A 15135-nucleotide genomic window follows, 5' to 3' on the forward strand; every position below is an offset into this window, starting at 1 on the left:
TGAACTCCTGTAAAATGAAGACTGTTAACATGAGATCCTTTCAAGTCACGCCCTAATTACAACTATTTTCAAACAAGACCACGGTCATGTAACCTCAGTCGTGTGAATGCTTTTGGCAGACACACTTCCTGCACTCTCAGCTCTTATAAATTTTATCAGGGCAATAAGTTTATACGTTCTAGATGACACGTCAATGACTAAGCGAAGAAGAAAGAGCATGGACATACATTCAAAAAAGTTGTTTTATTTATTAGAGAGAAAGAAACGATATTCACTCACAGGCAGTTATATGTTGTGTTGTCACGATGTAAGTCCAAACACGGAATCAAAATTCAATGAGATCTTAAGGTTAAAGCTGTCTCACTTCCAGTTAAGACTATAAAATGACATCAAAAATTCAGAATCAATTTCTCCTTGATGGAACAGTTAACTTTGTGAGATGGAATGTTAAAGGCCTAAATCACGAACTAAAGAGAAAGAAAGTATTGTGTTACCTAACAGGTTTAAATGCTAAAATAGTATTTTTACAGGAGACCCACTTACTAAGCAAGGATCAGTTCCAGCTGCAAAAGGACTGGACTGGCCAAATGTTCCATTCTAGCTTTACAAAGAAAACTAGAGGTGTGGGAATTCTCATACATAGAACAGTCTCATTTGTAGCATCAGATGTAGTATCTGATCCTGAAGGGAGATACAGTATGTGATGGTCATGGGCAACTTATTTAACTGTAAAATGATTTTGATAAATGTTTATGCACCTAATGTCGATGATAAGGAATTTATAAAAAATGTATTTGCATCCATTCCCAATGTGAACACTCATAAAATTATAATGGCTGGTGACTTTAATTGCGTTTTAAATCCACTCTTAGATAGGACTCCTGTCACGGGGGGAATGACATCTAACACTGCAAAGACAATTACACAGATTGTAACTGACCACAACTTATCAGACCCCTGGAGGTTTCTAAACCCAAACTCAAGAACATATTCTTTCTACTCACCAGTACATCATTGCTACTCAAGAATTGATTATTTCTTTATAGATAATAATTTCTTGCCTACGATTAAATCTTGCAAGTATGATGCTATTGTTATTTCCGACCATGCACCTCTGATCTTGGAGCTAAAGTCACTATGCCCCACACACTCACCTCGCAGATGGCGTCTTAACCCGCTTCTATTAGCAGACGAGAACTGTACAGAATTTATATCCAAACAAATCAGTTTCTTCCTAGAGACAAATACATCCTCAGAGGTTTCTGCAGGAATACTCTGGGAAACTCTAAAGGCCTTCTTAAGAGGACAGATTATTTCATATCTTTCCCACAGAAATAAATTAGAAACCAAGAAAGTATCAGAGCTAAAAAGCGAAATTACTAGAATAGATGAAGAACATGCCAGGTTTCCAAGCGAGGCTCTACATAGGAAAAGGCAGGCTCTGCATTCAGAACTCAACCTCTTGACAACTAAAGAAACTGAACAACTAATTTATAAATCCAGACATCATTACTATGAACACGGAGAAAAGCTAATAAGCTTTTAGCTCAACAAATCCACAAGCAAGAAGTTTGCAGTGCAATCCCAGTAATCACCAACACAAACGGAGACAAAATCATTGACCATAAAAATATAATGCACACATTTAGAGACTACTATAAATCCTTATATTCTACTGAGTTTAAAGAAGACAACACACAATCTAATACATTTCTGGATGCATTACAGATACCACAAGTAGATACTTTTAGAGTGGAGGAACTAGACAAACCTCTGGCGCTATCAGAATTACTAGATGCTATAAAGTCACTTCAAGGCAGGAAAGCAGCAGGCCCTGATGGCTACCCTGCAGAATTTTATAAGAAATTAACTGCTCAGCTAGCTCCCCTCCTATTAGCAACATTTATAAAAGCTAGAGACAATCAAATTCTACCTCAAACTTTTCGCCAAGCATTAATCACAATCTTTCCTAAACAAAATAAGGACTTATTACAATGTGCATCATACAGATCAATTTCACTTCTAAATAATGATGTTAAGATACTCTCAAAAATTATAGCTAGAAGGATGGAGAAAGTGCTGCCTTCGGTAATATCACAAGATCAAACTGGATTTATCAAGGGTTGACACTTATCTTCCAATCTTCGATGCCTGTTTAATGTAATATACTCACCAACAAAGTCAAACACCCCAGAAATATTATTATCATTGGATGCAGAAAAAGCATTTGACATGATTGAATGGAAATACCTTTTCACTACATTAGAGAAATTTGGGTTTGGCCTGAACATTTGTGCATGGATCAAACTACTGTATACCAATCCAGAAGCTTCAGTTTGTATTAACAACATTTGTTCAGACTACTTTAAACTAGAACGTGGTACCAGACAAGGATGCCCCTTGTCACCCCTGCTATTTGCAATCGCCATTGAACCACTGGCGGTTCACTGTCGAAATGCTGATCAGATAAAGGGGATTATCAGAGAAGGACTGGAACAGAAAATTTCTCTATATGCAGATGATATGGTACTGTATACACTCACCTAAAGGATTATTAGGAACACCATACTAATACGGTGTTTGACCCCCTTTCGCCTTCAGAACTGCCTTAATTCTACGTGGCATTGATTCAAAAAGGTGCTGAAAGCATTCTTTAGAAATGTTGGCCCATATTGATAGGATAGCATCTTGCAGTTGATGGAGATTTGTGGGATGCACATCCAGGGCACGAAGCTCCCATTCCACCACATCCCGAAGATGCTCTATTGGGTTGAGATCTGGTGACTGTGGGGGCCATTTTAGTACAGTGAACTCACTGTCATGTTCAAGAAACCAATTTGAAATGATTCGAGCTTTGTGACATGGTGCATTATCCTGCTGGAAGTAGCCATCAGAGGATGGGTACATGGTGGTCATGAAGGGATGGACATGGTCAGAAACAATGCTCAGGTAGCCCGTGGCATTTAAACAATGCCCAATTGGCACTAAGGGGCCTAAAGTGTGCCAAGAAAACATCCCCTACACCATTACTACACCACCACCACCAGCCTGCACAGTGGTAACAAGGCATGATGGATCCATGTTCTCATTCTGTTTACACCAAATTCTGACTCTACCATTTGAATGTCTCAACAGAAATCGAGACTCATCAGACCAGGCAACATTTTTCCAGTCTTCAACTGTCCAATTTTGGTGAGCTTGTGCAAATTGTAGCCTCTTTTCCCTATTTGTAGTGGAGATGAGTGGTACCCGGTGGGGTCTTCTGCTGTTGTAGCCCATCCGCCTCAAGGTTGTGCGTGTTGTGGCTTCACAAATGCTTTGCTGCATACCTCGGTTGTAATGAGTGGTTATTTCAGTCAAAGTTGCTCTTTTCTCAGCTTGAATCAGTCGGCCCATTCTCCTCTGACCTCTAGCATCAACAAGGCATTTTCGCCCACAGGACTGCGGCATACTGGATGTTTTTCCCTTTTCACACCATTCTTTGTAAACCCTAGAAATAGTTGTGCGTGAAAATCCCAGTAACTGAGCAGATTGTGAAATACTCAGACCGGCCCGTCTGGGACCAACAACCATGCCACGCTCAAAATTGCTTAAATCACCTTTCTTTCCCATTCTGACATTCAGTTTGGAGTTCAGGAGATTGTCTTGACCAGGACCACACCCCTAAATGCATTGAAGCAACTGCCATGTGATTGGTTGATTAGATAATTGCATTAATGAGAAATTGAACAGGTGCTCCTAATAATCCTTTAGGTGAGTGTATATCAGACCCACAAAATTCTGTGCCTGCAGTCTTAACAGCACTTACAGAATTTCAAAGGGTCTCTGGTCTCAGAATTAATCTGAATAAAAGTGTACTCTTTCCAGTGAATTCTCAAGCTATATAATATTAGATTAGACACCCTACCTTTTATCATTGCAGATCAGTTTAAAAACCTAGGGGTAAACATCACAAGTAAACACAAAGCTCTTCATCAACAAAATATCGCCTTCTGTATGGAAAAAATTAAGCAAGACTTGCATAGATGGTCAACCCTTCATCTCACTCTAGCTGGAAGAATTAACATCGTTAAGCTTTTTTTTATTTCAAAACATTCCAATATACATCAATAAATCATTTTTTAAGCATTTGGATTCAACAATAACCTCATTTATTTGGAACTAAAAACATCCACGAATCCAAAGACCCTACAAAGACCTAAGGCAGAAGGTGGCATGGCTCTACCCAACTTTTAGTTTAATTACTTGGCAGCAAACATACAAGCTATAAAAACCTGGGCACAAATAGATGAACATACACAGGCCTGGTCTGCAATAGAAGTAAAATCCTGCAGTACTTCTTTATATTCTCTGCTTTGTGCCCCAATAAATGCAAGTTATCTGCAATATACTAATAACCCAATTGTGCTTCACTCACTCAGAATATGGAACCAATGTAGAAAGCATTTTAAGATGGAGAAGCTGTTATCTGTGGCACCTCTGCAAGAGAACCACCTCTTTCAACCCTCGCAAACATTAGGGATTAAATTGCTTAGCAATCTTTATATAGACAACATCTTTGCATCCTATGAACAATTACATTCCAAATTTAACTTTCCAGCTACACATTTCTTTCACTATCTTCAAATTAAGAACTTTGTTAAACCGAACCTGCCAGATTTTCCTCATCTTGCACCCTTGTCCATGCTGGAAAAAATATTGCTCAATTTCAAGGACTTAGACACCATCTATGCAATATATAAAATTATTTTACAGTCCCTCCCTTTTAAAGATCCAAGAGGACAATGGAAAAAAAAACTCTTAATCAATATATCAGAAAAGGAGTGGAAAGTAGCAATGCAGAGACTTCACTCGAGCTCCATATGTGCAAAGCATACAATTATTCAACTCAAAATTATATATCAAGCACATCTGCCTTGCCTAAAACTGTCCAAAATGTTTCCAGGGCAAGATCCAACCTGCGAATGCTGCAATCAAGTCCCAGCCTCACTGGGTCACATGTTTTGAGCCTGCAACAAATTAGCATCATTTTGGACCAAAATTTTTAAGTGCTTTTCAGATAACCTTGGTGTCACAATCCCTCCTAACCCATTAACAGCTAAAGTGGAGAAGGACAAACAAACTGTGATTGCATTCGCTACACTTTTGGCACGCAGACTTATTTTGCTAAACTGGAATAATCTTAACTCTCCTCTTTTAAGTCACTGGGAAACCGATGTTTTATACTATTTGAAATTGGAAAAAATCAAATATTCAGTTAGAGGATCTGTACAGAATTTTTTCAAAACCTGGCAGGATCTAATCAATAATATTTTAGAATAAGTTCTTAAAGCACAGAGGAAGGAATTATCTCCGCATTTCTTTTTCCTTCTCCATTCATCTCTAATGGCCTATTAAACTCATCAATTTAGGTATGTTTAAAAGCCTTGATTGATTTGTATGGAATGATTACAATAAAATGAATAAAATTTTTTTAAAAATCTAGGTTTTTGGGAGTTCTTTCTAAAAGATAAAATGTAAAAACTAAAGTAAAGTAAAAGTTAAAACTATTAGCCATGTAAGAGGTTGTATCTTGGCTTAGTTCGGTAAAAAAAAAGCATTTGCTTCTTTTTTCCATTTTCTGTTTTCTGAAACTGAATTTGTGGAGGTCCTAATGCAATATTGATGAAAAGTTAATTCCAAATATTGTTTTTACTGAAGTTTTACAGTAAAAGTGTAAGTTTAAAAAGTATTTATGTGTTAATTTCAAAGCCAAATAGAACGAAAACGTATAACACAACGAATACCTCTTATGCAACATGAAACATCATTTTCTTTCAATTTATTACGTTTTACTATTTTTTACTATGGCTAATTACTCGCTATAATGTGAAATAGTTAGTTCTATTATGCATATGTAACAATTCCCATGAAAATAAAAATCTGTTTAAATTGTACATCCGCTTCCTCATGCGTGAGTGGCAGAGCTGTGAAGTCACTAGTGTGTAGTACCTGCCTGGGGGTTGGCGAGCAAAGCAAGCAAGGGACAGAGCCCCCTAGTGTATATATATATATATATACAAAGTATATACAGTATATATATACAAAGTATATACAGTATATATATATATATATATATGTTGGCTGGGGCCAATGCCCAGGCAGGACGCCCCTGCAGCATATGGACCAGGGGAGCAAGCATGGGAAACACAACATCTCCCCCTGAATGCTAAATGGCAGCCTCCCTGGTTTGCAGCGGTGTCTCTGACTCCCCTGAGGCTTAATGGGGGTTGGAGTTTTGTGCAGCCCTGTTGGGTTCTGCAGGCACCGCCAGGGGGTGCTGCAGTAGGAGCTGCTGGACCCTTCTGGGCACTAGTTTCGCCACACCTGGAAGTGCAGCTGGATGTCAACAATCAAGCACCTGGAGTGCCCAATAAAAGGAGCCAGCAACCATCACTCAGCAGCCAGTCGGGTGGAGGAGGACGAGGTTGCTTGGGAGGAGTGGTTGTGCCGAAGGAAAGTGCTTTACGTTGTGTGGTTGACTTTTTGTATTTATTTTATACAGTTAGGTTCATAAATATTTGGACAGAGACAACTTTTTTATTTTGGTTTTGTACATTACCATAATGAATTTAAATGAAACAACTCAGATGCAGTTGAAGTACAAACTTTCAGCTTTAATTCAGTGGATTGAACAAAAAGATTGCATAAAAATGTAAGGGAACTAAAGTATTTTTTTAAAACAATCCCTTTATTTCATGGGCTCAAAAGTAATTGCACAAATTAAACAACCGGAAATAAAATATTCATTTCTAATACTTGGTTGAAAACCCTTTGCTGGCAATGCCAGCCTGAAGTCTTGAATTCATGGACATCACCAGATGCTGAGTTTTCTCCTTTTTAATGCTCTGCCAGGCCTTTACTGCAGCGGCTTTCAGTTGCTGTTTGTTTGTGGGCCTTTCTGTCCGAAGTTTAGTCTTCAACAAGTGAAATGAATGCTCAATTGGGTTAAAATCAGGTGACTGACTTGGCCATTCAAGAATTTTCCACTTCTTTGCTTTAATAAACTCCTGGGTTGCTTTGGCTGTATGTTTTGGGTCATTGTCCATCTGTATCATGAAATGCCACCCAATCAATTTGACTGCATTTAGCTGGATTTGAGCAGACAGTATGTCTCTGAACACCTCAGAATTCATTCGGCTGCTTCTGTCCTGTGTCACATCATCAATAAACACTAGTGTCCCAGTGCCACTGGCAGCCATGCACGCCCAAGCCATCACACTGACTCCACTGTGTTTTACAGATGATGTGGTATGCTTTGGATAATGAGCTGTTTCACGCCTTCTCCATACTTTTTTCTTTCCATCATTCTGGTAGAGGTTGATCTTGGTTTCATCTATCCAAAGAATGTTTTTCCAGAACTGTGCTGGATTTTTGAGATGTTCTTTAGCAAAGTCCAATGTAGCCTTTCTGTTCTTGAGGCTTATGAGTGGCTTGCACCTTGCTGTGCACCCTCTGTATTTACTTTCATGCAGTCTTCTCTTTATGGTAGACTTGGATATCGATACACTGACCAAGCCCTGGAGAGTGTTGTTCACTTGGTTGGCTGTTGTGAAGGGGTTTCTCTTCACCATGGAAATGATTCTGCGATCATCCACCACTGTTGTCTTCCATGGACGTCCAGGTCTTTTTGCGTTGCTGAGTTCACCAGTGCTTGCTTTCTTTCTCAGGATGTACCAAACTGTACATTTTACCACTCTTAATATTGTAGCAATTTCTCAGATGGGTTTTTTCTGTTTTCACAGCTTTAGGATGGTTTCTTTCACCTGCATGGAGAGCTCCTTTGACCACATGTTGTCTGTTCACAGCAAAATCTTCCACATGAAAGCACCACACCTCAAATCAACTCCAGGCCTTTCATCTGCTTAATTGATAATGACATAACGACGGACTTGCCCACACCTGCCAATGAAATAGCCATTGAGTTTTTTTTTTTGAGTCCCTGAAATGAAGGGTTTGTGTTCAAAAAATGCTTTAGTTGCCTCATATTTTTATGCACTCATTTTGTTCTCCCCACTGAATTAAAGCTGAAAGTCTGCACTTCAACTGCATCTGAGTTGTTTCAGCAAAGGGTCTGGCACCGGAAGTGATGTCTTCTGAGGCGCCCGAACTTTACAGGATTTCCCCGGTAAGGTCTGTAGGCAACTGAGAAAGACAGTCAGCGCACCCCACTGCCCCCTGGTCGGATGTTTTTATTACAATTACTCAGGCCCTTTAGCTGCCTCCTACTCGCACATGTGTGACAGGAGCCCAGACCCATCGGGTCGGGCATCCTGTACCGAGAGGTCATGGGCACAAGAGAGGGCATCAGCGTTGGCATGGTAAGAGCCCTTATGATGAATTAGCGAAAACTTGTAAAATTGGAGGTCAAGAAACCACCTAGTGACCCGTGGATTCGACTCTTTGTGAAGGGCCATCCACTGTAGGGGTGCATGATCCATTACCAGAGTGAACTCCCAGCCCAAGAGGTTGTACCTCAACTGCGTAATCACCCATTTAATCACAAGGGCTTCCCTTTCCACCGCTGCATACCTGGTCTCCCGATCCAACAGTTTCCGGCTCAGGTACATGATGGGGTATTCAACACCATCGACGCTTTGGCTCAGCACAGCTCCCAGGCTTGTGTCCGAAGCGTCTGTCTGGAGAATAAAAGGGAGAGAAAAATTAGGAGCTTTTAATATTGGTGCTGAAGTAAGAGCCTGGTTTAAGTCACAGAATGCAGCTATATCTGTCCATACCACATGATTAGGGGCCCTCTTCTTTGTCATATCTCTCCAACAACCGAGGTACGAACCCACAGTAGTACCCGGCCAATCTGAGAAATGTTTAGACCTGCCACTTGGTTCGTAGACGGGGCCATTTTAAAATTGTATCTATTTTTGAACACTGTGGTTTCATGGTACCCCGACCCAACAGGTAACCCAAATATTTAGCCTCTTGTAGTCCAAAAAAACATTTGTTGGGATTGATATGAAGCCCGGCTTCTCCTAGTGCCTGCAATACTGCAGTGACCTGCTGTATGTGTTCCTTCCATGTGCCTGAGCTTGATCCGCTCTAAAGTTTTTTCAGAGCCTAAATGGCCTCCAAGGAGGTGGGCATGTGCTAATTTACAAACCTGCTGGCGGTAGGTTTGTGGGATTAACAACAGTTTCCGGACCTCCTCCCTATGTTCCGCGACCCAATATAATAGATCATTTTCTATTACAAAGTGAGATCCCTGTGGCATGGACTGCTGTGTGCGTTGGCCGTTGACAAGGACTACTGCATTTTTTGCAAATTTTAGGGAGTCATCATTCCACTGCTTCCTTTTAAAAGAAGCCGGTGTTTTTCAAAATTGAAAGTAAATGTCGGTGAGAGGGTCTGACCTCAAGGGGGTCAAGGAGATTCCTCCCAATTTGTCAAGGCACAGGTGGATGACGTGGTCGCCTGCGACAGTCCAGGAATCTCTCCATCCTCCTCGTGGGCTTCCATACTGTATGTCTCTTTGCTAGCTGTGTACACGGTGTGGAGATAGCTTAAGACGAGTTATCCCCATCTATAATGAGGCCTAAGTTTTTATCGGGAGAAGTCAATAGTTTACTGCATTTATTATCAAACCAGTCTCGCCCCAGAATCACTGGGAAAGGTGGATTAGGATGGACCGCCATGGAGAATTTTTTTAGCGATCCTCCCTGACTCATGAAACATAGGGTGGTATTGTACATACAGATGTCTCTGTGAATACATTTAATACTGGTCTTTTCTTTAATTCTTTGTCGCCATAAGACATATCAGCAATCAACAATGGAAATGTTGCTGCCGGAATCAAACAAGGCATCGAGTTTGTAACCATTAATAACTACGGGTCCCATATTCAATAACGTCAGGGGGTTGACCAGAGCGCACAAACCGTCTCCTCCCCTCCACCTACATCCCGTCTCGTTCCCGGGTAGGTTGCACACCCGGCGGCCCGTGAACTCAGAAACAGGTTCCGTTTTATGTGGAAGAGACTTATTTTGTAGGACATAATCTCTAGGAAATCTACTAGAGGACTGTTCTACTCTCCCAAATTTCAAGACTGACATGGGTAGTTTTAGCAGCTGTATAAGAAGTTCTTCCATAGAATGGAAATCTCCCTAGTCCGGCTGGGCAAAGTTTTTGGGAAGGCCCTGTAGAAAAAGAAAGCAGGCTACCTGCTGCACTGGTTGACAGGTAGTCATTTCAAATGGCCTTTGCCATAAGGCCACCTACTCCCAGAGGGTCATAGCCTGCCCCTGGATTGATCTTGCCAGATCAAATTCCCAATTTTTAATTATTCTTGCCTGCTGGACTTGGGATAGCCCATATTTAACTGGGACCTCAGTCTCAATGGGTGGCTCAGCTCTCTCCTCCGAGAGAGCATAATAAGCCCTTTTTGTTTCATCCCCAGAACCAGCCTACGTCTGTGTGTCCCTTTCACACTATCCACTTGGTAAGTTACAAGCCTGGGTTTGTATTTTGGGAGCGGAGCCTGTACTGAGTCCTTTCTGATCCCCAAACGCACTTCCCCCCCCCAGGAACTCGGCCCTGGTACTTTCCTACCTGGTTTCTTTCATGTTTGTGTCCCGGTTTCTTCTGGGAATTCATCCTGCTGGCTACGCCACTGTGATAATAAAGCAACACAGACATCATAAAGATTTGGGGCAGCCACCCGTATATTGTTTTAAGGGCTGCAAAGTTAAGTTTTTGAAGCACAATGTGCATAGAACATATTCCAAAACAGAACTGATTATTACAGACAAAGATGGAGGCTTTAAAAGCCCTTAAAGGAAGTGACATCATCAAAAGGGCCGGAATCGGAAGTGATGTCTTCTGGACCAGATGTGACGTCAGCAAAGAGCCCATCACCGGAAGTGATGTCTTCTGAGGCGCCCGAATCTTGCAGGATTTCCCGAGAAAGGTCTGTAGGGACCTGAGAAAGACAGTCAGTGCACTCTGCTGCCCCCGATTAGATGTTTTATTACAATTATTCTGGCCCTTTATTTTATAAAAAAAATCTTGGAAGGAGATGAGACGTGATTATCTCAGAGACCCTTTCACGTCCCGCAAGACAAGTCTTCATGCCAAGCGATGTAAAGAGATTTGTAAAAGTCCTGCGTGGTTATGTCAGACACATTTCTTGTAAAGAGAAAAAAATGATATTCACTCATGGGCAGTTATACATTGCGTTTTCACAATGTAATTCCAAACACGGAATCAAAATTCAATGCGATATTGATGAAAAAGTAAAAGCAAAAAGAGATTAAATATTTGGACATAGGTAATATGACAGAAGTGAGCAGCACGAAATGCAGATCACGCAGCACGGCAGCAGTTGCAAGCCAGTAGCTGATCAAGCAAAGAGGAGGTAAAAAAAAAAATGGTAGAGATGCGAAGTGGTTGGCACGTAGTACAGGAGTGGGTGAGTAAGCAAAGCAAGCAGGGGGCAAAGCCCCTTAGTATATATATATATATATATATATATATATATATATATATATATATATATATATATATATATATATATATATATATATATATATATATATATACTGCTGAAAACACATCAGATTTCAATAGGAAAAAAATCATGCTGGATATCTACACTGATACAGACTGGATAATGTGTTAGGAATGAAAAGATGCCACATCAATTGATGGAAAGGGAAATTATCAACAAACAGAGGCCTGAATTTATAGACACCCCAAAAATCAAAGTGAAAAAATGATGTGACAGGCTAGTTTATTTTAATCGAAATTTCATTGCAGCAACTCAAAATCATACTCAGTAGTTTGTATGGCCCCCTTGTACTTGTATGCATGCCTGACAATGTTGTGGCATGCCCCTAATGAGACAATGGATGGTGTCCTGGGGGATCTCCTCATCACTGAGCCAGTCAATGGTATAAATTCCTTCATCCTTCAGGAACTACCTGCATACTCTCGTCACATGAAGCTGGGCATTGTCGTGCACCAGGAGGAACCCAGAACCCACTGCACCAGTATAAGGTCTCACAATGGGTCCAAGGATTTCATCCCGATATCTAATGGCCGTCAAGGTGCTGTTGTCTAGCCTGTAGAGGTCTGTGCGTCCCTCCATGGATATGCCTGCACAGACCATCACTGAGCCACAACCAAACCGGTCATGCTGAACAATGTTACAGGCAGTATAACATTCTCCACAGCTTCTCCAGACCTTTTCACATCTGCCACATGTGCTCTGGGTAAACCTGCTCCTATCTGTGAAAAGCACAGGGTGCCAGTGGTGGACCTGCCAATTCTGGTATTCTATGGCAAAAATGCCAATCGAGCTCCATGGTGCCGGGCAGTGAGCACAGGGCCCAATAGAGGACATCAGGTCCTCAGGCCACACTCATGAAGTCTGTTTCTGATTGCTTGGTCACAGACATTCACACCAGTGGCCTGCTGGAGGTCATTTTGTATGGCTCTGGCAGTGCTCATCCTAGTCCTCCTTGCACAAAGAAGCAGATACCACTCCTGCTGATGGGTTAAGGACCTTCTACAGCCCTATCCACCTCTCCTAGAGTAACTGCCTGTCTCCTGGAATCTCTTCCATGCCCTTGAGACTATGCTGGGAAATACAGCAAACCTTCTGGCAATGGCACGTATTGATGGAGAAGTTGGACTACCTGTGCAACCTCTGTAGGGTCCAGGTATCGCCTCATGCTACCTGTAATGACACAGACCGTAGCCAAATGAAAAACTAGTGAAAAAACAGTCAGAAAAGATGAAGAGGGAAAAATGTCTGCGGCCTCCACCTGTTAAACCATTCTTGTTTTGGGTGTCGTCTCATTGTTGCCCCTCTAATGCACCTGTTGTTAATTTCATTAACATCGCCGTAGCTGAAACTGATTAACAACTACCTCTACTACTTAACTGACCAGATCAACATCCCAGAAGTCTCACTAACTTTATGCTATACTGTGATTAAAAAGTGTTCATTTAATTTTTTTGAGCAGTATATATATGTGAATTTCCCCTTGGGATTAATAAAGTACCTATCTATCTATCTATCTATCTATCTATCTATCTATCTATCTATCTATCTATCTATCTATCTATCTATCTATCTATCTATCTATCTATCTATCTATCTATCTATCTATCTATCTATCTATCTATCTATATGTGACAAGGAATACACTCCAGACATTATAAAGGTTTGGGGCAGCCACCCATATATTATATCCTGACTGCAAAAATTTTGAAAATAATTGAAATGACATGTTCTCAAGACTGAGTCCAAAACAGAACTGGCAGACTGAGGGTAAGATGGAGGTATTAAAGGCCCGGAGAGGAAGTGACATCATCGGGTTCCAGAACCAGAAGTGATGTCATCAGAGATGGCGAAACAGAAGTGGTATCATCAGAACTTGAACAGAAGTGACGTCATCAAAGGCGCTGGCACCTGGTGGGATTTCCTGGGAACAGTCTGCAAGGAACTGAGAAAGACAGTCAGCACAACCCGCCACCCCCTGGTCTGATATGGTATTACCAATACTCAAGCCCTTTAGCTACCTCCTACTTGCACATGTATGACAATATATATATATATATATATATATATATATATATATATATATATATATATATATATATATATATATATATATATATATATATATATATATATATATATATATATATATATGAACACAGTCTATTACAATCTCAACTAGGTCCTGTTTTTTGCAGAAAGCTCTGTTAATCAGAGCATTTACATGTGTTTTAATAACCTGGTTATTCACAGAAATCTGGTTTAAAAGAAAAACAGGGATATTATATTGTCTGAGAATTCAGGTTAACAGCCATAGATTTTTCCACGGTCAAAACAGTTATTTGGCCATGTAAACCCTTAAGTGGGTTACAGTTAAGGATTTTGAAATCTGTGCATGCCTGTTGCACTCTGTTATCCTGTGTATGTGTTTGTTGTGTACATGCTGGAAGCAGCCTGAGGTGGTAAACAGTACCAGAGATAAACTTCCTGAGGCAAATGCTCGGGTGATCACTTTATTTCTTGTCCTAGTTAATATTTAAGAAATCTTTAAAATTATGTTAAAGAACATTCCGTTCTAAGCTTTGTAGCACAATCTCAGGGGATACATGCTCCAAACTTATTTTTGGATTTATGGTGGCCATTCATGATGTTTAATCCTTTTTATTTCATAGTAGCATTTTGCCAAATGGAAACTCCATAAGTGGACTCATACATGTAAATGTGTTTTTTCTAAGAAACCAGGTTTCTGCCTTAATCAGGTTAATCACCTTATTTTGATTTTGTGTGTGCATGTACCGTAAACACACTCAGTTTGAGTCTTCTATGAGATAAGGAGAGACATGGACTTGTTGATGGGTTTGTTCAATGGTGTGATTGTTTCTATTTACAGCTACATAGCTCTAAGATAAAGGATGTGGTTGTAGGTCTTATGTGCTCACCTCATCCCGCTATAGTAACACTAATTAAAAGGGAGAGAGTGGACATGGTGAAGCACTACCAATACCCAGTCCATTATTCAATCTAATGTTACATTTGCATTTATATGTTAGTTTGGCAACCTTAGCATTAAGAATATAAATCACCTTAAAAAATTGTAAAAAATAGCAGGAAAACTATTGATTTGCAGTTGAGATATATTACAAACAGGTTAGAAACTCAGTTATTTTTCCAAATTTCAGTCAATGCCATCAGGCTGCAGATTTAGATTCCTAAGGGTAAAGAGCAACAGAATTAAGCATTGTTTTTTTCCTAGAGCTATAAGCTTTTTTAATTCTTTTAAGTGCAGGGACGCTGTTAAATTCTGAATTATTATCTTGTACACTGTTAAAAGTAATTATTCTTCTCTGTACTAATCTTGAGTGTGTGTACTTATGCTAACAATATCTTTCTGTTGTGTTTTTTCTTATTTTATTGTATCTTTGTAACAATGGCTTATATTTTGTATCTTTCTGCTGCAAACAAATTTCCCTCTGGGATAATAAAGTACACAGGTAGCAGTGGTAGCAGTGCTGTCTTTCAGTAAGGAAGGAGATCATGGATTCGTGTCCCAGGTCCTGCCTGCATGGAGAGTGCTTTGAGTT

The sequence above is a fragment of the Polypterus senegalus genome, chromosome 12, assembly GCF_016835505.1.
Source record: "Polypterus senegalus isolate Bchr_013 chromosome 12, ASM1683550v1, whole genome shotgun sequence".
Lineage (NCBI taxonomy): Eukaryota > Metazoa > Chordata > Cladistia > Polypteriformes > Polypteridae > Polypterus > Polypterus senegalus.